Source organism: Aquarana catesbeiana, linkage group LG03 (assembly GCF_042186555.1).
Source record: "Aquarana catesbeiana isolate 2022-GZ linkage group LG03, ASM4218655v1, whole genome shotgun sequence".
In the NCBI taxonomy this organism is placed as follows: Eukaryota; Metazoa; Chordata; class Amphibia; order Anura; family Ranidae; genus Aquarana; species Aquarana catesbeiana.
In genome coordinates this window covers 675,910,070-675,928,769 of record NC_133326.1, presented here as the reverse complement: position 1 = coordinate 675,928,769, position 18,700 = coordinate 675,910,070, and the positions used below count along the sequence as shown (strand labels likewise).

The 18,700-nt window shown below is 50.9% G+C and overlaps 40 non-coding genes across 40 annotated transcripts; all 40 read left to right on the top strand.

The window, feature by feature from the left end:
- The first annotated feature begins 474 nt into the window (after nucleotides 1-474).
- TRNAS-GCU (transfer RNA serine (anticodon GCU)) lies at nucleotides 475-556 on the top strand. The gene has a single exon. It is a non-coding gene; the product is annotated as a tRNA-Ser (tRNA).
- Nucleotides 557-989: 433 nt separating this feature from the next.
- Nucleotides 990-1,063, top strand: TRNAT-AGU (transfer RNA threonine (anticodon AGU)). Its single transcript has one exon. It is a non-coding gene; the product is annotated as a tRNA-Thr (tRNA).
- A 539-nt stretch (nucleotides 1,064-1,602) lies between these two features.
- TRNAS-GCU (transfer RNA serine (anticodon GCU)) lies at nucleotides 1,603-1,684 on the top strand. The gene has a single exon. It is a non-coding gene; the product is annotated as a tRNA-Ser (tRNA).
- A 433-nt stretch (nucleotides 1,685-2,117) lies between these two features.
- On the top strand, nucleotides 2,118-2,191 carry TRNAT-AGU (transfer RNA threonine (anticodon AGU)). The gene has a single exon. It is a non-coding gene; the product is annotated as a tRNA-Thr (tRNA).
- A 161-nt stretch (nucleotides 2,192-2,352) lies between these two features.
- TRNAT-AGU (transfer RNA threonine (anticodon AGU)) lies at nucleotides 2,353-2,426 on the top strand. The gene has a single exon. It is a non-coding gene; the product is annotated as a tRNA-Thr (tRNA).
- Nucleotides 2,427-2,965: 539 nt separating this feature from the next.
- TRNAS-GCU (transfer RNA serine (anticodon GCU)) lies at nucleotides 2,966-3,047 on the top strand. The gene has a single exon. It is a non-coding gene; the product is annotated as a tRNA-Ser (tRNA).
- A 433-nt stretch (nucleotides 3,048-3,480) lies between these two features.
- TRNAT-AGU (transfer RNA threonine (anticodon AGU)) lies at nucleotides 3,481-3,554 on the top strand. Its single transcript has one exon. It is a non-coding gene; the product is annotated as a tRNA-Thr (tRNA).
- Nucleotides 3,555-3,715: 161 nt separating this feature from the next.
- Nucleotides 3,716-3,789, top strand: TRNAT-AGU (transfer RNA threonine (anticodon AGU)). The gene has a single exon. It is a non-coding gene; the product is annotated as a tRNA-Thr (tRNA).
- A 539-nt stretch (nucleotides 3,790-4,328) lies between these two features.
- Nucleotides 4,329-4,410, top strand: TRNAS-GCU (transfer RNA serine (anticodon GCU)). Its single transcript has one exon. It is a non-coding gene; the product is annotated as a tRNA-Ser (tRNA).
- A 433-nt stretch (nucleotides 4,411-4,843) lies between these two features.
- Nucleotides 4,844-4,917, top strand: TRNAT-AGU (transfer RNA threonine (anticodon AGU)). The gene has a single exon. It is a non-coding gene; the product is annotated as a tRNA-Thr (tRNA).
- A 161-nt stretch (nucleotides 4,918-5,078) lies between these two features.
- TRNAT-AGU (transfer RNA threonine (anticodon AGU)) lies at nucleotides 5,079-5,152 on the top strand. Its single transcript has one exon. It is a non-coding gene; the product is annotated as a tRNA-Thr (tRNA).
- Nucleotides 5,153-5,691: 539 nt separating this feature from the next.
- Nucleotides 5,692-5,773, top strand: TRNAS-GCU (transfer RNA serine (anticodon GCU)). The gene has a single exon. It is a non-coding gene; the product is annotated as a tRNA-Ser (tRNA).
- Nucleotides 5,774-6,206: 433 nt separating this feature from the next.
- Nucleotides 6,207-6,280, top strand: TRNAT-AGU (transfer RNA threonine (anticodon AGU)). Its single transcript has one exon. It is a non-coding gene; the product is annotated as a tRNA-Thr (tRNA).
- A 161-nt stretch (nucleotides 6,281-6,441) lies between these two features.
- Nucleotides 6,442-6,515, top strand: TRNAT-AGU (transfer RNA threonine (anticodon AGU)). The gene has a single exon. It is a non-coding gene; the product is annotated as a tRNA-Thr (tRNA).
- A 539-nt stretch (nucleotides 6,516-7,054) lies between these two features.
- On the top strand, nucleotides 7,055-7,136 carry TRNAS-GCU (transfer RNA serine (anticodon GCU)). Its single transcript has one exon. It is a non-coding gene; the product is annotated as a tRNA-Ser (tRNA).
- Nucleotides 7,137-7,569: 433 nt separating this feature from the next.
- TRNAT-AGU (transfer RNA threonine (anticodon AGU)) lies at nucleotides 7,570-7,643 on the top strand. Its single transcript has one exon. It is a non-coding gene; the product is annotated as a tRNA-Thr (tRNA).
- A 161-nt stretch (nucleotides 7,644-7,804) lies between these two features.
- Nucleotides 7,805-7,878, top strand: TRNAT-AGU (transfer RNA threonine (anticodon AGU)). Its single transcript has one exon. It is a non-coding gene; the product is annotated as a tRNA-Thr (tRNA).
- A 539-nt stretch (nucleotides 7,879-8,417) lies between these two features.
- On the top strand, nucleotides 8,418-8,499 carry TRNAS-GCU (transfer RNA serine (anticodon GCU)). The gene has a single exon. It is a non-coding gene; the product is annotated as a tRNA-Ser (tRNA).
- A 433-nt stretch (nucleotides 8,500-8,932) lies between these two features.
- TRNAT-AGU (transfer RNA threonine (anticodon AGU)) lies at nucleotides 8,933-9,006 on the top strand. The gene has a single exon. It is a non-coding gene; the product is annotated as a tRNA-Thr (tRNA).
- A 161-nt stretch (nucleotides 9,007-9,167) lies between these two features.
- TRNAT-AGU (transfer RNA threonine (anticodon AGU)) lies at nucleotides 9,168-9,241 on the top strand. Its single transcript has one exon. It is a non-coding gene; the product is annotated as a tRNA-Thr (tRNA).
- Nucleotides 9,242-9,780: 539 nt separating this feature from the next.
- On the top strand, nucleotides 9,781-9,862 carry TRNAS-GCU (transfer RNA serine (anticodon GCU)). Its single transcript has one exon. It is a non-coding gene; the product is annotated as a tRNA-Ser (tRNA).
- A 434-nt stretch (nucleotides 9,863-10,296) lies between these two features.
- On the top strand, nucleotides 10,297-10,370 carry TRNAT-AGU (transfer RNA threonine (anticodon AGU)). Its single transcript has one exon. It is a non-coding gene; the product is annotated as a tRNA-Thr (tRNA).
- A 161-nt stretch (nucleotides 10,371-10,531) lies between these two features.
- Nucleotides 10,532-10,605, top strand: TRNAT-AGU (transfer RNA threonine (anticodon AGU)). The gene has a single exon. It is a non-coding gene; the product is annotated as a tRNA-Thr (tRNA).
- A 539-nt stretch (nucleotides 10,606-11,144) lies between these two features.
- TRNAS-GCU (transfer RNA serine (anticodon GCU)) lies at nucleotides 11,145-11,226 on the top strand. The gene has a single exon. It is a non-coding gene; the product is annotated as a tRNA-Ser (tRNA).
- A 435-nt stretch (nucleotides 11,227-11,661) lies between these two features.
- On the top strand, nucleotides 11,662-11,735 carry TRNAT-AGU (transfer RNA threonine (anticodon AGU)). Its single transcript has one exon. It is a non-coding gene; the product is annotated as a tRNA-Thr (tRNA).
- Nucleotides 11,736-11,896: 161 nt separating this feature from the next.
- TRNAT-AGU (transfer RNA threonine (anticodon AGU)) lies at nucleotides 11,897-11,970 on the top strand. Its single transcript has one exon. It is a non-coding gene; the product is annotated as a tRNA-Thr (tRNA).
- Nucleotides 11,971-12,509: 539 nt separating this feature from the next.
- Nucleotides 12,510-12,591, top strand: TRNAS-GCU (transfer RNA serine (anticodon GCU)). The gene has a single exon. It is a non-coding gene; the product is annotated as a tRNA-Ser (tRNA).
- Nucleotides 12,592-13,024: 433 nt separating this feature from the next.
- On the top strand, nucleotides 13,025-13,098 carry TRNAT-AGU (transfer RNA threonine (anticodon AGU)). The gene has a single exon. It is a non-coding gene; the product is annotated as a tRNA-Thr (tRNA).
- A 161-nt stretch (nucleotides 13,099-13,259) lies between these two features.
- Nucleotides 13,260-13,333, top strand: TRNAT-AGU (transfer RNA threonine (anticodon AGU)). Its single transcript has one exon. It is a non-coding gene; the product is annotated as a tRNA-Thr (tRNA).
- Nucleotides 13,334-13,872: 539 nt separating this feature from the next.
- Nucleotides 13,873-13,954, top strand: TRNAS-GCU (transfer RNA serine (anticodon GCU)). Its single transcript has one exon. It is a non-coding gene; the product is annotated as a tRNA-Ser (tRNA).
- A 434-nt stretch (nucleotides 13,955-14,388) lies between these two features.
- Nucleotides 14,389-14,462, top strand: TRNAT-AGU (transfer RNA threonine (anticodon AGU)). The gene has a single exon. It is a non-coding gene; the product is annotated as a tRNA-Thr (tRNA).
- A 161-nt stretch (nucleotides 14,463-14,623) lies between these two features.
- On the top strand, nucleotides 14,624-14,697 carry TRNAT-AGU (transfer RNA threonine (anticodon AGU)). Its single transcript has one exon. It is a non-coding gene; the product is annotated as a tRNA-Thr (tRNA).
- A 539-nt stretch (nucleotides 14,698-15,236) lies between these two features.
- TRNAS-GCU (transfer RNA serine (anticodon GCU)) lies at nucleotides 15,237-15,318 on the top strand. Its single transcript has one exon. It is a non-coding gene; the product is annotated as a tRNA-Ser (tRNA).
- A 433-nt stretch (nucleotides 15,319-15,751) lies between these two features.
- TRNAT-AGU (transfer RNA threonine (anticodon AGU)) lies at nucleotides 15,752-15,825 on the top strand. The gene has a single exon. It is a non-coding gene; the product is annotated as a tRNA-Thr (tRNA).
- Nucleotides 15,826-15,986: 161 nt separating this feature from the next.
- On the top strand, nucleotides 15,987-16,060 carry TRNAT-AGU (transfer RNA threonine (anticodon AGU)). The gene has a single exon. It is a non-coding gene; the product is annotated as a tRNA-Thr (tRNA).
- Nucleotides 16,061-16,599: 539 nt separating this feature from the next.
- Nucleotides 16,600-16,681, top strand: TRNAS-GCU (transfer RNA serine (anticodon GCU)). The gene has a single exon. It is a non-coding gene; the product is annotated as a tRNA-Ser (tRNA).
- Nucleotides 16,682-17,114: 433 nt separating this feature from the next.
- Nucleotides 17,115-17,188, top strand: TRNAT-AGU (transfer RNA threonine (anticodon AGU)). The gene has a single exon. It is a non-coding gene; the product is annotated as a tRNA-Thr (tRNA).
- Nucleotides 17,189-17,625: 437 nt separating this feature from the next.
- Nucleotides 17,626-17,707, top strand: TRNAS-GCU (transfer RNA serine (anticodon GCU)). The gene has a single exon. It is a non-coding gene; the product is annotated as a tRNA-Ser (tRNA).
- A 433-nt stretch (nucleotides 17,708-18,140) lies between these two features.
- Nucleotides 18,141-18,214, top strand: TRNAT-AGU (transfer RNA threonine (anticodon AGU)). The gene has a single exon. It is a non-coding gene; the product is annotated as a tRNA-Thr (tRNA).
- A 161-nt stretch (nucleotides 18,215-18,375) lies between these two features.
- TRNAT-AGU (transfer RNA threonine (anticodon AGU)) lies at nucleotides 18,376-18,449 on the top strand. Its single transcript has one exon. It is a non-coding gene; the product is annotated as a tRNA-Thr (tRNA).
- Nucleotides 18,450-18,700: the final 251 nt, after the last annotated feature.

Genomic DNA, 18,700 nt, shown 5'->3' with positions numbered 1-18,700 from the left:
GCCAAGCGTGGTAGATTACCAACCCAGTGCTGGACTTCTGGAAGACCTTGCCTCCAACGACTTGAAAAATTCTCACTGAACATACCAGCCTATTAGGCTAAAGATCAGTCCTGGATGCCCTTTTGAATGCAGGGGACTTGGTCTTTGGAGGGAGCACGCCTTCCCATCAACATTCTGGAGCAGAGAACAATTCAGGCCTCCCTTCAATGTTGGATACCTCTTCTTCTGTGAGAACCGCAGATGGGAATCCAGTTGGACAGACAATGCCATGGGTGTGGCCTACGTCAATCACCAAGGGGGTCACCAAAGGTGGTACAGCTCAGAAGGAAGCATATTGCCCCAGGAGAACATGGTGCTCAGACATACTCAGACTCCTGCCAGATTCTCCGTGTGCCCTCCCAGATTGCCGGAATCTGGCTAAGCCCTTCTCAAAAACCACAGACAAGAAACTGCACAAGGTTCTAGATCACACATGACGAGGTGGCCGAGTGGTTAAGGCGATGGACTGCTAATCCATTGTGCTCTGCACGCATGGGTTCGAATCCCATCCTCGTCGGTAGTTTAGTTCATAATCCATGTAAATGTGCGTAACGTAAAGCATCTTATGGCACGATAGTCTTCAACACATTGAAAAAAAAAAAAAAAAAAAAAAGGACACAGTCACCCTAGACAATCAATCTACCTACATTCCGTGCCCCTTATCTTCGGCCCAATCCACAGCACTCACCTCTGCACTCAATCACCCCCATGCATGGCTCTCACCTCTGCACCCAGCCGCCCCCAACCAGAGCTCTTCACATCCCTGACCGGACATAGCTCCCGCTTTTGTTCTCCCCTCTGTCCACAGCTTTAACCTCTGTGCACTCCCCTTCCCCTTCACAGCTCCAGCTCCAGCTCCAGCCCCAGCCCCGGCATTCCTATTACACACAGCGCTCACTCCTGCACCCACTCTGCACTTGACTGGGTTGCAAAGGACTTGCCCCAAGTGAGGCGCTGTGGCTTAGTTGGTGAAAGCGCCTGTCTAGTAAACAGGAGATCCTGAGTTCAAATCTCAGCAGTGCCTGCCGTGGAGTCCTTCCATTTATAACATTTTCAGTATTGCACGAGCTCCATGTCCCCCCTCAGTCTGCCAAGCGTGGTAGATTACCAACCCAGTGCTGGACTTCTGGAAGACCTTGCCTCCAACGACTTGAAAAATTCTCACTGAACATACCAGCCTATTAGGCTAAAGATCAGTCCTGGATGCCCTTTTGAATGCAGGGGACTTGGTCTTTGGAGGGAGCACGCCTTCCCATCAACATTCTGGAGCAGAGAACAATTCAGGCCTCCCTTCAATGTTGGATACCTCTTCTTCTGTGAGAACCGCAGATGGGAATCCAGTTGGACAGACAATGCCATGGGTGTGGCCTACGTCAATCACCAAGGGGGTCACCAAAGGTGGTACAGCTCAGAAGGAAGCATATTGCCCCAGGAGAACATGGTGCTCAGACATACTCAGACTCCTGCCAGATTCTCCGTGTGCCCTCCCAGATTGCCGGAATCTGGCTAAGCCCTTCTCAAAAACCACAGACAAGAAACTGCACAAGGTTCTAGATCACACATGACGAGGTGGCCGAGTGGTTAAGGCGATGGACTGCTAATCCATTGTGCTCTGCACGCATGGGTTCGAATCCCATCCTCGTCGGTAGTTTAGTTCATAATCCATGTAAATGTGCGTAACGTAAAGCATCTTATGGCACGATAGTCTTCAACACATTGAAAAAAAAAAAAAAAAAAAAAAGGACACAGTCACCCTAGACAATCAATCTACCTACATTCCGTGCCCCTTATCTTCGGCCCAATCCACAGCACTCACCTCTGCACTCAATCACCCCCATGCATGGCTCTCACCTCTGCACCCAGCCGCCCCCAACCAGAGCTCTTCACATCCCTGACCGGACATAGCTCCCGCTTTTGTTCTCCCCTCTGTCCACAGCTTTAACCTCTGTGCACTCCCCTTCCCCTTCACAGCTCCAGCTCCAGCTCCAGCCCCAGCCCCGGCATTCCTATTACACACAGCGCTCACTCCTGCACCCACTCTGCACTTGACTGGGTTGCAAAGGACTTGCCCCAAGTGAGGCGCTGTGGCTTAGTTGGTGAAAGCGCCTGTCTAGTAAACAGGAGATCCTGAGTTCAAATCTCAGCAGTGCCTGCCGTGGAGTCTTTCCATTTATAAAGTTTTCAGTTTTGCGCAAGCTTAATGGCACCCTTGAGTCTCCCAAGCGTGGTAGGTTTCTAACCCGGTGCTAGCCTGACGGAAGACCTTGCCTCCAAAGATTTGAAAAATTCTCACAAGGGGCTTGCCCCAAGTGAGGCGCTGTGGCTTAGTTGGTGAAAGCGCCTGTCTAGTAAACAGGAGATCCTGAGTTCAAATCTCAGCAGTGCCTGCCACGGAGTCCTTCCATTTATAACATTTTCAGTATTGCACGAGCTCCATGTCCCCCCTCAGTCTGCCAAGCGTGGTAGATTACCAACCCAGTGCTGGACTTCTGGAAGACCTTGCCTCCAACGACTTGAAAAATTCTCACTGAACATACCAGCCTATTAGGCTAAAGATCAGTCCTGGATGCCCTTTTGAATGCAGGGGACTTGGTCTTTGGAGGGAGCACGCCTTCCCATCAACATTCTGGAGCAGAGAACAATTCAGGCCTCCCTTCAATGTTGGATACCTCTTCTTCTGTGAGAACCGCAGATGGGAATCCAGTTGGACAGACAATGCCATGGGTGTGGCCTACGTCAATCACCAAGGGGGTCACCAAAGGTGGTACAGCTCAGAAGGAAGCATATTGCCCCAGGAGAACATGGTGCTCAGACATACTCAGACTCCTGCCAGATTCTCCGTGTGCCCTCCCAGATTGCCGGAATCTGGCTAAGCCCTTCTCAAAAACCACAGACAAGAAACTGCACAAGGTTCTAGATCACACATGACGAGGTGGCCGAGTGGTTAAGGCGATGGACTGCTAATCCATTGTGCTCTGCACGCATGGGTTCGAATCCCATCCTCGTCGGTAGTTTAGTTCATAATCCATGTAAATGTGCGTAACGTAAAGCATCTTATGGCACGATAGTCTTCAACACATTGAAAAAAAAAAAAAAAAAAAAAAGGACACAGTCACCCTAGACAATCAATCTACCTACATTCCGTGCCCCTTATCTTCGGCCCAATCCACAGCACTCACCTCTGCACTCAATCACCCCCATGCATGGCTCTCACCTCTGCACCCAGCCGCCCCCAACCAGAGCTCTTCACATCCCTGACCGGACATAGCTCCCGCTTTTGTTCTCCCCTCTGTCCACAGCTTTAACCTCTGTGCACTCCCCTTCCCCTTCACAGCTCCAGCTCCAGCTCCAGCCCCAGCCCCGGCATTCCTATTACACACAGCGCTCACTCCTGCACCCACTCTGCACTTGACTGGGTTGCAAAGGACTTGCCCCAAGTGAGGCGCTGTGGCTTAGTTGGTGAAAGCGCCTGTCTAGTAAACAGGAGATCCTGAGTTCAAATCTCAGCAGTGCCTGCCGTGGAGTCTTTCCATTTATAAAGTTTTCAGTTTTGCGCAAGCTTAATGGCACCCTTGAGTCTCCCAAGCGTGGTAGGTTTCTAACCCGGTGCTAGCCTGACGGAAGACCTTGCCTCCAAAGATTTGAAAAATTCTCACAAGGGGCTTGCCCCAAGTGAGGCGCTGTGGCTTAGTTGGTGAAAGCGCCTGTCTAGTAAACAGGAGATCCTGAGTTCAAATCTCAGCAGTGCCTGCCACGGAGTCCTTCCATTTATAACATTTTCAGTATTGCACGAGCTCCATGTCCCCCCTCAGTCTGCCAAGCGTGGTAGATTACCAACCCAGTGCTGGACTTCTGGAAGACCTTGCCTCCAACGACTTGAAAAATTCTCACTGAACATACCAGCCTATTAGGCTAAAGATCAGTCCTGGATGCCCTTTTGAATGCAGGGGACTTGGTCTTTGGAGGGAGCACGCCTTCCCATCAACATTCTGGAGCAGAGAACAATTCAGGCCTCCCTTCAATGTTGGATACCTCTTCTTCTGTGAGAACCGCAGATGGGAATCCAGTTGGACAGACAATGCCATGGGTGTGGCCTACGTCAATCACCAAGGGGGTCACCAAAGGTGGTACAGCTCAGAAGGAAGCATATTGCCCCAGGAGAACATGGTGCTCAGACATACTCAGACTCCTGCCAGATTCTCCGTGTGCCCTCCCAGATTGCCGGAATCTGGCTAAGCCCTTCTCAAAAACCACAGACAAGAAACTGCACAAGGTTCTAGATCACACATGACGAGGTGGCCGAGTGGTTAAGGCGATGGACTGCTAATCCATTGTGCTCTGCACGCATGGGTTCGAATCCCATCCTCGTCGGTAGTTTAGTTCATAATCCATGTAAATGTGCGTAACGTAAAGCATCTTATGGCACGATAGTCTTCAACACATTGAAAAAAAAAAAAAAAAAAAAAAGGACACAGTCACCCTAGACAATCAATCTACCTACATTCCGTGCCCCTTATCTTCGGCCCAATCCACAGCACTCACCTCTGCACTCAATCACCCCCATGCATGGCTCTCACCTCTGCACCCAGCCGCCCCCAACCAGAGCTCTTCACATCCCTGACCGGACATAGCTCCCGCTTTTGTTCTCCCCTCTGTCCACAGCTTTAACCTCTGTGCACTCCCCTTCCCCTTCACAGCTCCAGCTCCAGCTCCAGCCCCAGCCCCGGCATTCCTATTACACACAGCGCTCACTCCTGCACCCACTCTGCACTTGACTGGGTTGCAAAGGACTTGCCCCAAGTGAGGCGCTGTGGCTTAGTTGGTGAAAGCGCCTGTCTAGTAAACAGGAGATCCTGAGTTCAAATCTCAGCAGTGCCTGCCGTGGAGTCTTTCCATTTATAAAGTTTTCAGTTTTGCGCAAGCTTAATGGCACCCTTGAGTCTCCCAAGCGTGGTAGGTTTCTAACCCGGTGCTAGCCTGACGGAAGACCTTGCCTCCAAAGATTTGAAAAATTCTCACAAGGGGCTTGCCCCAAGTGAGGCGCTGTGGCTTAGTTGGTGAAAGCGCCTGTCTAGTAAACAGGAGATCCTGAGTTCAAATCTCAGCAGTGCCTGCCACGGAGTCCTTCCATTTATAACATTTTCAGTATTGCACGAGCTCCATGTCCCCCCTCAGTCTGCCAAGCGTGGTAGATTACCAACCCAGTGCTGGACTTCTGGAAGACCTTGCCTCCAACGACTTGAAAAATTCTCACTGAACATACCAGCCTATTAGGCTAAAGATCAGTCCTGGATGCCCTTTTGAATGCAGGGGACTTGGTCTTTGGAGGGAGCACGCCTTCCCATCAACATTCTGGAGCAGAGAACAATTCAGGCCTCCCTTCAATGTTGGATACCTCTTCTTCTGTGAGAACCGCAGATGGGAATCCAGTTGGACAGACAATGCCATGGGTGTGGCCTACGTCAATCACCAAGGGGGTCACCAAAGGTGGTACAGCTCAGAAGGAAGCATATTGCCCCAGGAGAACATGGTGCTCAGACATACTCAGACTCCTGCCAGATTCTCCGTGTGCCCTCCCAGATTGCCGGAATCTGGCTAAGCCCTTCTCAAAAACCACAGACAAGAAACTGCACAAGGTTCTAGATCACACATGACGAGGTGGCCGAGTGGTTAAGGCGATGGACTGCTAATCCATTGTGCTCTGCACGCATGGGTTCGAATCCCATCCTCGTCGGTAGTTTAGTTCATAATCCATGTAAATGTGCGTAACGTAAAGCATCTTATGGCACGATAGTCTTCAACACATTGAAAAAAAAAAAAAAAAAAAAAAGGACACAGTCACCCTAGACAATCAATCTACCTACATTCCGTGCCCCTTATCTTCGGCCCAATCCACAGCACTCACCTCTGCACTCAATCACCCCCATGCATGGCTCTCACCTCTGCACCCAGCCGCCCCCAACCAGAGCTCTTCACATCCCTGACCGGACATAGCTCCCGCTTTTGTTCTCCCCTCTGTCCACAGCTTTAACCTCTGTGCACTCCCCTTCCCCTTCACAGCTCCAGCTCCAGCTCCAGCCCCAGCCCCGGCATTCCTATTACACACAGCGCTCACTCCTGCACCCACTCTGCACTTGACTGGGTTGCAAAGGACTTGCCCCAAGTGAGGCGCTGTGGCTTAGTTGGTGAAAGCGCCTGTCTAGTAAACAGGAGATCCTGAGTTCAAATCTCAGCAGTGCCTGCCGTGGAGTCTTTCCATTTATAAAGTTTTCAGTTTTGCGCAAGCTTAATGGCACCCTTGAGTCTCCCAAGCGTGGTAGGTTTCTAACCCGGTGCTAGCCTGACGGAAGACCTTGCCTCCAAAGATTTGAAAAATTCTCACAAGGGGCTTGCCCCAAGTGAGGCGCTGTGGCTTAGTTGGTGAAAGCGCCTGTCTAGTAAACAGGAGATCCTGAGTTCAAATCTCAGCAGTGCCTGCCACGGAGTCCTTCCATTTATAACATTTTCAGTATTGCACGAGCTCCATGTCCCCCCTCAGTCTGCCAAGCGTGGTAGATTACCAACCCAGTGCTGGACTTCTGGAAGACCTTGCCTCCAACGACTTGAAAAATTCTCACTGAACATACCAGCCTATTAGGCTAAAGATCAGTCCTGGATGCCCTTTTGAATGCAGGGGACTTGGTCTTTGGAGGGAGCACGCCTTCCCATCAACATTCTGGAGCAGAGAACAATTCAGGCCTCCCTTCAATGTTGGATACCTCTTCTTCTGTGAGAACCGCAGATGGGAATCCAGTTGGACAGACAATGCCATGGGTGTGGCCTACGTCAATCACCAAGGGGGTCACCAAAGGTGGTACAGCTCAGAAGGAAGCATATTGCCCCAGGAGAACATGGTGCTCAGACATACTCAGACTCCTGCCAGATTCTCCGTGTGCCCTCCCAGATTGCCGGAATCTGGCTAAGCCCTTCTCAAAAACCACAGACAAGAAACTGCACAAGGTTCTAGATCACACATGACGAGGTGGCCGAGTGGTTAAGGCGATGGACTGCTAATCCATTGTGCTCTGCACGCATGGGTTCGAATCCCATCCTCGTCGGTAGTTTAGTTCATAATCCATGTAAATGTGCGTAACGTAAAGCATCTTATGGCACGATAGTCTTCAACACATTGAAAAAAAAAAAAAAAAAAAAAAGGACACAGTCACCCTAGACAATCAATCTACCTACATTCCGTGCCCCTTATCTTCGGCCCAATCCACAGCACTCACCTCTGCACTCAATCACCCCCATGCATGGCTCTCACCTCTGCACCCAGCCGCCCCCAACCAGAGCTCTTCACATCCCTGACCGGACATAGCTCCCGCTTTTGTTCTCCCCTCTGTCCACAGCTTTAACCTCTGTGCACTCCCCTTCCCCTTCACAGCTCCAGCTCCAGCTCCAGCCCCAGCCCCGGCATTCCTATTACACACAGCGCTCACTCCTGCACCCACTCTGCACTTGACTGGGTTGCAAAGGACTTGCCCCAAGTGAGGCGCTGTGGCTTAGTTGGTGAAAGCGCCTGTCTAGTAAACAGGAGATCCTGAGTTCAAATCTCAGCAGTGCCTGCCGTGGAGTCTTTCCATTTATAAAGTTTTCAGTTTTGCGCAAGCTTAATGGCACCCTTGAGTCTCCCAAGCGTGGTAGGTTTCTAACCCGGTGCTAGCCTGACGGAAGACCTTGCCTCCAAAGATTTGAAAAATTCTCACAAGGGGCTTGCCCCAAGTGAGGCGCTGTGGCTTAGTTGGTGAAAGCGCCTGTCTAGTAAACAGGAGATCCTGAGTTCAAATCTCAGCAGTGCCTGCCACGGAGTCCTTCCATTTATAACATTTTCAGTATTGCACGAGCTCCATGTCCCCCCTCAGTCTGCCAAGCGTGGTAGATTACCAACCCAGTGCTGGACTTCTGGAAGACCTTGCCTCCAACGACTTGAAAAATTCTCACTGAACATACCAGCCTATTAGGCTAAAGATCAGTCCTGGATGCCCTTTTGAATGCAGGGGACTTGGTCTTTGGAGGGAGCACGCCTTCCCATCAACATTCTGGAGCAGAGAACAATTCAGGCCTCCCTTCAATGTTGGATACCTCTTCTTCTGTGAGAACCGCAGATGGGAATCCAGTTGGACAGACAATGCCATGGGTGTGGCCTACGTCAATCACCAAGGGGGTCACCAAAGGTGGTACAGCTCAGAAGGAAGCATATTGCCCCAGGAGAACATGGTGCTCAGACATACTCAGACTCCTGCCAGATTCTCCGTGTGCCCTCCCAGATTGCCGGAATCTGGCTAAGCCCTTCTCAAAAACCACAGACAAGAAACTGCACAAGGTTCTAGATCACACATGACGAGGTGGCCGAGTGGTTAAGGCGATGGACTGCTAATCCATTGTGCTCTGCACGCATGGGTTCGAATCCCATCCTCGTCGGTAGTTTAGTTCATAATCCATGTAAATGTGCGTAACGTAAAGCATCTTATGGCACGATAGTCTTCAACACATTGAAAAAAAAAAAAAAAAAAAAAAGGACACAGTCACCCTAGACAATCAATCTACCTACATTCCGTGCCCCTTATCTTCGGCCCAATCCACAGCACTCACCTCTGCACTCAATCACCCCCATGCATGGCTCTCACCTCTGCACCCAGCCGCCCCCAACCAGAGCTCTTCACATCCCTGACCGGACATAGCTCCCGCTTTTGTTCTCCCCTCTGTCCACAGCTTTAACCTCTGTGCACTCCCCTTCCCCTTCACAGCTCCAGCTCCAGCTCCAGCCCCAGCCCCGGCATTCCTATTACACACAGCGCTCACTCCTGCACCCACTCTGCACTTGACTGGGTTGCAAAGGACTTGCCCCAAGTGAGGCGCTGTGGCTTAGTTGGTGAAAGCGCCTGTCTAGTAAACAGGAGATCCTGAGTTCAAATCTCAGCAGTGCCTGCCGTGGAGTCTTTCCATTTATAAAGTTTTCAGTTTTGCGCAAGCTTAATGGCACCCTTGAGTCTCCCAAGCGTGGTAGGTTTCTAACCCGGTGCTAGCCTGACGGAAGACCTTGCCTCCAAAGATTTGAAAAATTCTCACAAGGGGCTTGCCCCAAGTGAGGCGCTGTGGCTTAGTTGGTGAAAGCGCCTGTCTAGTAAACAGGAGATCCTGAGTTCAAATCTCAGCAGTGCCTGCCACGGAGTCCTTCCATTTATAACATTTTCAGTATTGCACGAGCTCCATGTCCCCCCTCAGTCTGCCAAGCGTGGTAGATTACCAACCCAGTGCTGGACTTCTGGAAGACCTTGCCTCCAACGACTTGAAAAATTCTCACTGAACATACCAGCCTATTAGGCTAAAGATCAGTCCTGGATGCCCTTTTGAATGCAGGGGACTTGGTCTTTGGAGGGAGCACGCCTTCCCATCAACATTCTGGAGCAGAGAACAATTCAGGCCTCCCTTCAATGTTGGATACCTCTTCTTCTGTGAGAACCGCAGATGGGAATCCAGTTGGACAGACAATGCCATGGGTGTGGCCTACGTCAATCACCAAGGGGGTCACCAAAGGTGGTACAGCTCAGAAGGAAGCATATTGCCCCAGGAGAACATGGTGCTCAGACATACTCAGACTCCTGCCAGATTCTCCGTGTGCCCTCCCAGATTGCCGGAATCTGGCTAAGCCCTTCTCAAAAACCACAGACAAGAAACTGCACAAGGTTCTAGATCACACATGACGAGGTGGCCGAGTGGTTAAGGCGATGGACTGCTAATCCATTGTGCTCTGCACGCATGGGTTCGAATCCCATCCTCGTCGGTAGTTTAGTTCATAATCCATGTAAATGTGCGTAACGTAAAGCATCTTATGGCACGATAGTCTTCAACACATTGAAAAAAAAAAAAAAAAAAAAAAAGGACACAGTCACCCTAGACAATCAATCTACCTACATTCCGTGCCCCTTATCTTCGGCCCAATCCACAGCACTCACCTCTGCACTCAATCACCCCCATGCATGGCTCTCACCTCTGCACCCAGCCGCCCCCAACCAGAGCTCTTCACATCCCTGACCGGACATAGCTCCCGCTTTTGTTCTCCCCTCTGTCCACAGCTTTAACCTCTGTGCACTCCCCTTCCCCTTCACAGCTCCAGCTCCAGCTCCAGCCCCAGCCCCGGCATTCCTATTACACACAGCGCTCACTCCTGCACCCACTCTGCACTTGACTGGGTTGCAAAGGACTTGCCCCAAGTGAGGCGCTGTGGCTTAGTTGGTGAAAGCGCCTGTCTAGTAAACAGGAGATCCTGAGTTCAAATCTCAGCAGTGCCTGCCGTGGAGTCTTTCCATTTATAAAGTTTTCAGTTTTGCGCAAGCTTAATGGCACCCTTGAGTCTCCCAAGCGTGGTAGGTTTCTAACCCGGTGCTAGCCTGACGGAAGACCTTGCCTCCAAAGATTTGAAAAATTCTCACAAGGGGCTTGCCCCAAGTGAGGCGCTGTGGCTTAGTTGGTGAAAGCGCCTGTCTAGTAAACAGGAGATCCTGAGTTCAAATCTCAGCAGTGCCTGCCACGGAGTCCTTCCATTTATAACATTTTCAGTATTGCACGAGCTCCATGTCCCCCCTCAGTCTGCCAAGCGTGGTAGATTACCAACCCAGTGCTGGACTTCTGGAAGACCTTGCCTCCAACGACTTGAAAAATTCTCACTGAACATACCAGCCTATTAGGCTAAAGATCAGTCCTGGATGCCCTTTTGAATGCAGGGGACTTGGTCTTTGGAGGGAGCACGCCTTCCCATCAACATTCTGGAGCAGAGAACAATTCAGGCCTCCCTTCAATGTTGGATACCTCTTCTTCTGTGAGAACCGCAGATGGGAATCCAGTTGGACAGACAATGCCATGGGTGTGGCCTACGTCAATCACCAAGGGGGTCACCAAAGGTGGTACAGCTCAGAAGGAAGCATATTGCCCCAGGAGAACATGGTGCTCAGACATACTCAGACTCCTGCCAGATTCTCCGTGTGCCCTCCCAGATTGCCGGAATCTGGCTAAGCCCTTCTCAAAAACCACAGACAAGAAACTGCACAAGGTTCTAGATCACACATGACGAGGTGGCCGAGTGGTTAAGGCGATGGACTGCTAATCCATTGTGCTCTGCACGCATGGGTTCGAATCCCATCCTCGTCGGTAGTTTAGTTCATAATCCATGTAAATGTGCGTAACGTAAAGCATCTTATGGCACACGATAGTCTTCAACACATTGAAAAAAAAAAAAAAAAAAAAAAGGACACAGTCACCCTAGACAATCAATCTACCTACATTCCGTGCCCCTTATCTTCGGCCCAATCCACAGCACTCACCTCTGCACTCAATCACCCCCATGCATGGCTCTCACCTCTGCACCCAGCCGCCCCCAACCAGAGCTCTTCACATCCCTGACCGGACATAGCTCCCGCTTTTGTTCTCCCCTCTGTCCACAGCTTTAACCTCTGTGCACTCCCCTTCCCCTTCACAGCTCCAGCTCCAGCTCCAGCCCCAGCCCCGGCATTCCTATTACACACAGCGCTCACTCCTGCACCCACTCTGCACTTGACTGGGTTGCAAAGGACTTGCCCCAAGTGAGGCGCTGTGGCTTAGTTGGTGAAAGCGCCTGTCTAGTAAACAGGAGATCCTGAGTTCAAATCTCAGCAGTGCCTGCCGTGGAGTCTTTCCATTTATAAAGTTTTCAGTTTTGCGCAAGCTTAATGGCACCCTTGAGTCTCCCAAGCGTGGTAGGTTTCTAACCCGGTGCTAGCCTGACGGAAGACCTTGCCTCCAAAGATTTGAAAAATTCTCACAAGGGGCTTGCCCCAAGTGAGGCGCTGTGGCTTAGTTGGTGAAAGCGCCTGTCTAGTAAACAGGAGATCCTGAGTTCAAATCTCAGCAGTGCCTGCCACGGAGTCCTTCCATTTATAACATTTTCAGTATTGCACGAGCTCCATGTCCCCCCTCAGTCTGCCAAGCGTGGTAGATTACCAACCCAGTGCTGGACTTCTGGAAGACCTTGCCTCCAACGACTTGAAAAATTCTCACTGAACATACCAGCCTATTAGGCTAAAGATCAGTCCTGGATGCCCTTTTGAATGCAGGGGACTTGGTCTTTGGAGGGAGCACGCCTTCCCATCAACATTCTGGAGCAGAGAACAATTCAGGCCTCCCTTCAATGTTGGATACCTCTTCTTCTGTGAGAACCGCAGATGGGAATCCAGTTGGACAGACAATGCCATGGGTGTGGCCTACGTCAATCACCAAGGGGGTCACCAAAGGTGGTACAGCTCAGAAGGAAGCATATTGCCCCAGGAGAACATGGTGCTCAGACATACTCAGACTCCTGCCAGATTCTCCGTGTGCCCTCCCAGATTGCCGGAATCTGGCTAAGCCCTTCTCAAAAACCACAGACAAGAAACTGCACAAGGTTCTAGATCACACATGACGAGGTGGCCGAGTGGTTAAGGCGATGGACTGCTAATCCATTGTGCTCTGCACGCATGGGTTCGAATCCCATCCTCGTCGGTAGTTTAGTTCATAATCCATGTAAATGTGCGTAACGTAAAGCATCTTATGGCACGATAGTCTTCAACACATTGAAAAAAAAAAAAAAAAAAAAAAGGACACAGTCACCCTAGACAATCAATCTACCTACATTCCGTGCCCCTTATCTTCGGCCCAATCCACAGCACTCACCTCTGCACTCAATCACCCCCATGCATGGCTCTCACCTCTGCACCCAGCCGCCCCCAACCAGAGCTCTTCACATCCCTGACCGGACATAGCTCCCGCTTTTGTTCTCCCCTCTGTCCACAGCTTTAACCTCTGTGCACTCCCCTTCCCCTTCACAGCTCCAGCTCCAGCTCCAGCCCCAGCCCCGGCATTCCTATTACACACAGCGCTCACTCCTGCACCCACTCTGCACTTGACTGGGTTGCAAAGGACTTGCCCCAAGTGAGGCGCTGTGGCTTAGTTGGTGAAAGCGCCTGTCTAGTAAACAGGAGATCCTGAGTTCAAATCTCAGCAGTGCCTGCCGTGGAGTCTTTCCATTTATAAAGTTTTCAGTTTTGCGCAAGCTTAATGGCACCCTTGAGTCTCCCAAGCGTGGTAGGTTTCTAACCCGGTGCTAGCCTGACGGAAGACCTTGCCTCCAAAGATTTGAAAAATTCTCACAAGGGGCTTGCCCCAAGTGAGGCGCTGTGGCTTAGTTGGTGAAAGCGCCTGTCTAGTAAACAGGAGATCCTGAGTTCAAATCTCAGCAGTGCCTGCCACGGAGTCCTTCCATTTATAACATTTTCAGTATTGCACGAGCTCCATGTCCCCCCTCAGTCTGCCAAGCGTGGTAGATTACCAACCCAGTGCTGGACTTCTGGAAGACCTTGCCTCCAACGACTTGAAAAATTCTCACTGAACATACCAGCCTATTAGGCTAAAGATCAGTCCTGGATGCCCTTTTGAATGCAGGGGACTTGGTCTTTGGAGGGAGCACGCCTTCCCATCAACATTCTGGAGCAGAGAACAATTCAGGCCTCCCTTCAATGTTGGATACCTCTTCTTCTGTGAGAACCGCAGATGGGAATCCAGTTGGACAGACAATGCCATGGGTGTGGCCTACGTCAATCACCAAGGGGGTCACCAAAGGTGGTACAGCTCAGAAGGAAGCATATTGCCCCAGGAGAACATGGTGCTCAGACATACTCAGACTCCTGCCAGATTCTCCGTGTGCCCTCCCAGATTGCCGGAATCTGGCTAAGCCCTTCTCAAAAACCACAGACAAGAAACTGCACAAGGTTCTAGATCACACATGACGAGGTGGCCGAGTGGTTAAGGCGATGGACTGCTAATCCATTGTGCTCTGCACGCATGGGTTCGAATCCCATCCTCGTCGGTAGTTTAGTTCATAATCCATGTAAATGTGCGTAACGTAAAGCATCTTATGGCACGATAGTCTTCAACACATTGAAAAAAAAAAAAAAAAAAAAAAAGGACACAGTCACCCTAGACAATCAATCTACCTACATTCCGTGCCCCTTATCTTCGGCCCAATCCACAGCACTCACCTCTGCACTCAATCACCCCCATGCATGGCTCTCACCTCTGCACCCAGCCGCCCCCAACCAGAGCTCTTCACATCCCTGACCGGACATAGCTCCCGCTTTTGTTCTCCCCTCTGTCCACAGCTTTAACCTCTGTGCACTCCCCTTCCCCTTCACAGCTCCAGCTCCAGCTCCAGCCCCAGCCCCGGCATTCCTATTACACACAGCGCTCACTCCTGCACCCACTCTGCACTTGACTGGGTTGCAAAGGACTTGCCCCAAGTGAGGCGCTGTGGCTTAGTTGGTGAAAGCGCCTGTCTAGTAAACAGGAGATCCTGAGTTCAAATCTCAGCAGTGCCTGCCGTGGAGTCTTTCCATTTATAAAGTTTTCAGTTTTGCGCAAGCTTAATGGCACCCTTGAGTCTCCCAAGCGTGGTAGGTTTCTAACCCGGTGCTAGCCTGACGGAAGACCTTGCCTCCAAAGATTTGAAAAATTCTCACAAGGGGCTTGCCCCAAGTGAGGCGCTGTGGCTTAGTTGGTGAAAGCGCCTGTCTAGTAAACAGGAGATCCTGAGTTCAAATCTCAGCAGTGCCTGCCACGGAGTCCTTCCATTTATAACATTTTCAGTATTGCACGAGCTCCATGTCCCCCCTCAGTCTGCCAAGCGTGGTAGATTACCAACCCAGTGCTGGACTTCTGGAAGACCTTGCCTCCAACGACTTGAAAAATTCTCACTGAACATACCAGCCTATTAGGCTAAAGATCAGTCCTGGATGCCCTTTTGAATGCAGGGGACTTGGTCTTTGGAGGGAGCACGCCTTCCCATCAACATTCTGGAGCAGAGAACAATTCAGGCCTCCCTTCAATGTTGGATACCTCTTCTTCTGTGAGAACCGCAGATGGGAATCCAGTTGGACAGACAATGCCATGGGTGTGGCCTACGTCAATCACCAAGGGGGTCACCAAAGGTGGTACAGCTCAGAAGGAAGCATATTGCCCCAGGAGAACATGGTGCTCAGACATACTCAGACTCCTGCCAGATTCTCCGTGTGCCCTCCCAGATTGCCGGAATCTGGCTAAGCCCTTCTCAAAAACCACAGACAAGAAACTGCACAAGGTTCTAGATCACACATGACGAGGTGGCCGAGTGGTTAAGGCGATGGACTGCTAATCCATTGTGCTCTGCACGCATGGGTTCGAATCCCATCCTCGTCGGTAGTTTAGTTCATAATCCATGTAAATGTGCGTAACGTAAAGCATCTTATGGCACGATAGTCTTCAACACATTGAAAAAAAAAAAAAAAAAAAAAAGGACACAGTCACCCTAGACAATCAATCTACCTACATTCCGTGCCCCTTATCTTCGGCCCAATCCACAGCACTCACCTCTGCACTCAATCACCCCCATGCATGGCTCTCACCTCTGCACCCAGCCGCCCCCAACCAGAGCTCTTCACATCCCTGACCGGACATAGCTCCCGCTTTTGTTCTCCCCTCTGTCCACAGCTTTAACCTCTGTGCACTCCCCTTCCCCTTCACAGCTCCAGCTCCAGCTCCAGCCCCAGCCCCGGCATTCCTATTACACACAGCGCTCACTCCTGCACCCACTCTGCACTTGACTGGGTTGCAAAGGACTTGCCCCAAGTGAGGCGCTGTGGCTTAGTTGGTGAAAGCGCCTGTCTAGTAAACAGGAGATCCTGAGTTCAAATCTCAGCAGTGCCTGCCGTGGAGTCTTTCCATTTATAAAGTTTTCAGTTTTGCGCAAGCTTAATGGCACCCTTGAGTCTCCCAAGCGTGGTAGGTTTCTAACCCGGTGCTAGCCTGACGGAAGACCTTGCCTCCAAAGATTTGAAAAATTCTCACAAGGGGCTTGCCCCAAGTGAGGCGCTGTGGCTTAGTTGGTGAAAGCGCCTGTCTAGTAAACAGGAGATCCTGAGTTCAAATCTCAGCAGTGCCTGCCACGGAGTCCTTCCATTTATAACATTTTCAGTATTGCACGAGCTCCATGTCCCCCCTCAGTCTGCCAAGCGTGGTAGATTACCAACCCAGTGCTGGACTTCTGGAAGACCTTGCCTCCAACGACTTGAAAAATTCTCACTGAACATACCAGCCTATTAGGCTAAAGATCAGTCCTGGATGCCCTTTTGAATGCAGGGGACTTGGTCTTTGGAGGGAGCACGCCTTCCCATCAACATTCTGGAGCAGAGAACAATTCAGGCCTCCCTTCAATGTTGGATACCTCTTCTTCTGTGAGAACCGCAGATGGGAATCCAGTTGGACAGACAATGCCATGGGTGTGGCCTACGTCAATCACCAAGGGGGTCACCAAAGGTGGTACAGCTCAGAAGGAAGCATATTGCCCCAGGAGAACATGGTGCTCAGACATACTCAGACTCCTGCCAGATTCTCCGTGTGCCCTCCCAGATTGCCGGAATCTGGCTAAGCCCTTCTCAAAAACCACAGACAAGAAACTGCACAAGGTTCTAGATCACACATGACGAGGTGGCCGAGTGGTTAAGGCGATGGACTGCTAATCCATTGTGCTCTGCACGCATGGGTTCGAATCCCATCCTCGTCGGTAGTTTAGTTCATAATCCATGTAAATGTGCGTAACGTAAAGCATCTTATGGCACGATAGTCTTCAACACATTGAAAAAAAAAAAAAAAAAAAAAAGGACACAGTCACCCTAGACAATCAATCTACCTACATTCCGTGCCCCTTATCTTCGGCCCAATCCACAGCACTCACCTCTGCACTCAATCACCCCCATGCATGGCTCTCACCTCTGCACCCAGCCGCCCCCAACCAGAGCTCTTCACATCCCTGACCGGACATAGCTCCCGCTTTTGTTCTCCCCTCTGTCCACAGCTTTAACCTCTGTGCACTCCCCTTCCCCTTCACAGCTCCAGCTCCAGCTCCAGCCCCAGCCCCGGCATTCCTATTACACACAGCGCTCACTCCTGCACCCACTCTGCACTTGACTGGGTTGCAAAGGACTTGCCCCAAGTGAGGCGCTGTGGCTTAGTTGGTGAAAGCGCCTGTCTAGTAAACAGGAGATCCTGAGTTCAAATCTCAGCAGTGCCTGCCGTGGAGTCTTTCCATTTATAAAGTTTTCAGTTTTGCGCAAGCTTAATGGCACCCTTGAGTCTCCCAAGCGTGGTAGGTTTCTAACCCGGTGCTAGCCTGACGGAAGACCTTGCCTCCAAAGATTTGAAAAATTCTCACAAGGGGCTTGCCCCAAGTGACCCCTTCAATGTTGGATACCTCTTCTTCTGTGAGAACCGCAGATGGGAATCCAGTTGGACAGACAATGCCATGGGTGTGGCCTACGTCAATCACCAAGGGGGTCACCAAAGGTGGTACAGCTCAGAAGGAAGCATATTGCCCCAGGAGAACATGGTGCTCAGACATACTCAGACTCCTGCCAGATTCTCCGTGTGCCCTCCCAGATTGCCGGAATCTGGCTAAGCCCTTCTCAAAAACCACAGACAAGAAACTGCACAAGGTTCTAGATCACACATGACGAGGTGGCCGAGTGGTTAAGGCGATGGACTGCTAATCCATTGTGCTCTGCACGCATGGGTTCGAATCCCATCCTCGTCGGTAGTTTAGTTCATAATCCATGTAAATGTGCGTAACGTAAAGCATCTTATGGCACGATAGTCTTCAACACATTGAAAAAAAAAAAAAAAAAAAAAAGGACACAGTCACCCTAGACAATCAATCTACCTACATTCCGTGCCCCTTATCTTCGGCCCAATCCACAGCACTCACCTCTGCACTCAATCACCCCCATGCATGGCTCTCACCTCTGCACCCAGCCGCCCCCAACCAGAGCTCTTCACATCCCTGACCGGACATAGCTCCCGCTTTTGTTCTCCCCTCTGTCCACAGCTTTAACCTCTGTGCACTCCCCTTCCCCTTCACAGCTCCAGCTCCAGCTCCAGCCCCAGCCCCGGCATTCCTATTACACACAGCGCTCACTCCTGCACCCACTCTGCACTTGACTGGGTTGCAAAGGACTTGCCCCAAGTGAGGCGCTGTGGCTTAGTTGGTGAAAGCGCCTGTCTAGTAAACAGGAGATCCTGAGTTCAAATCTCAGCAGTGCCTGCCGTGGAGTCTTTCCATTTATAAAGTTTTCAGTTTTGCGCAAGCTTAATGGCACCCTTGAGTCTCCCAAGCGTGGTAGGTTTCTAACCCGGTGCTAGCCTGACGGAAGACCTTGCCTCCAAAGATTTGAAAAATTCTCACAAGGGGCTTGCCCCAAGTGAGGCGCTGTGGCTTAGTTGGTGAAAGCGCCTGTCTAGTAAACAGGAGATCCTGAGTTCAAATCTCAGCAGTGCCTGCCACGGAGTCCTTCCATTTATAACATTTTCAGTATTGCACGAGCTCCATGTCCCCCCTCAGTCTGCCAAGCGTGGTAGATTACCAACCCAGTGCTGGACTTCTGGAAGACCTTGCCTCCAACGACTTGAAAAATTCTCACTGAACATACCAGCCTATTAGGCTAAAGATCAGTCCTGGATGCCCTTTTGAATGCAGGGGACTTGGTCTTTGGAGGGAGCACGCCTTCCCATCAACATTCTGGAGCAGAGA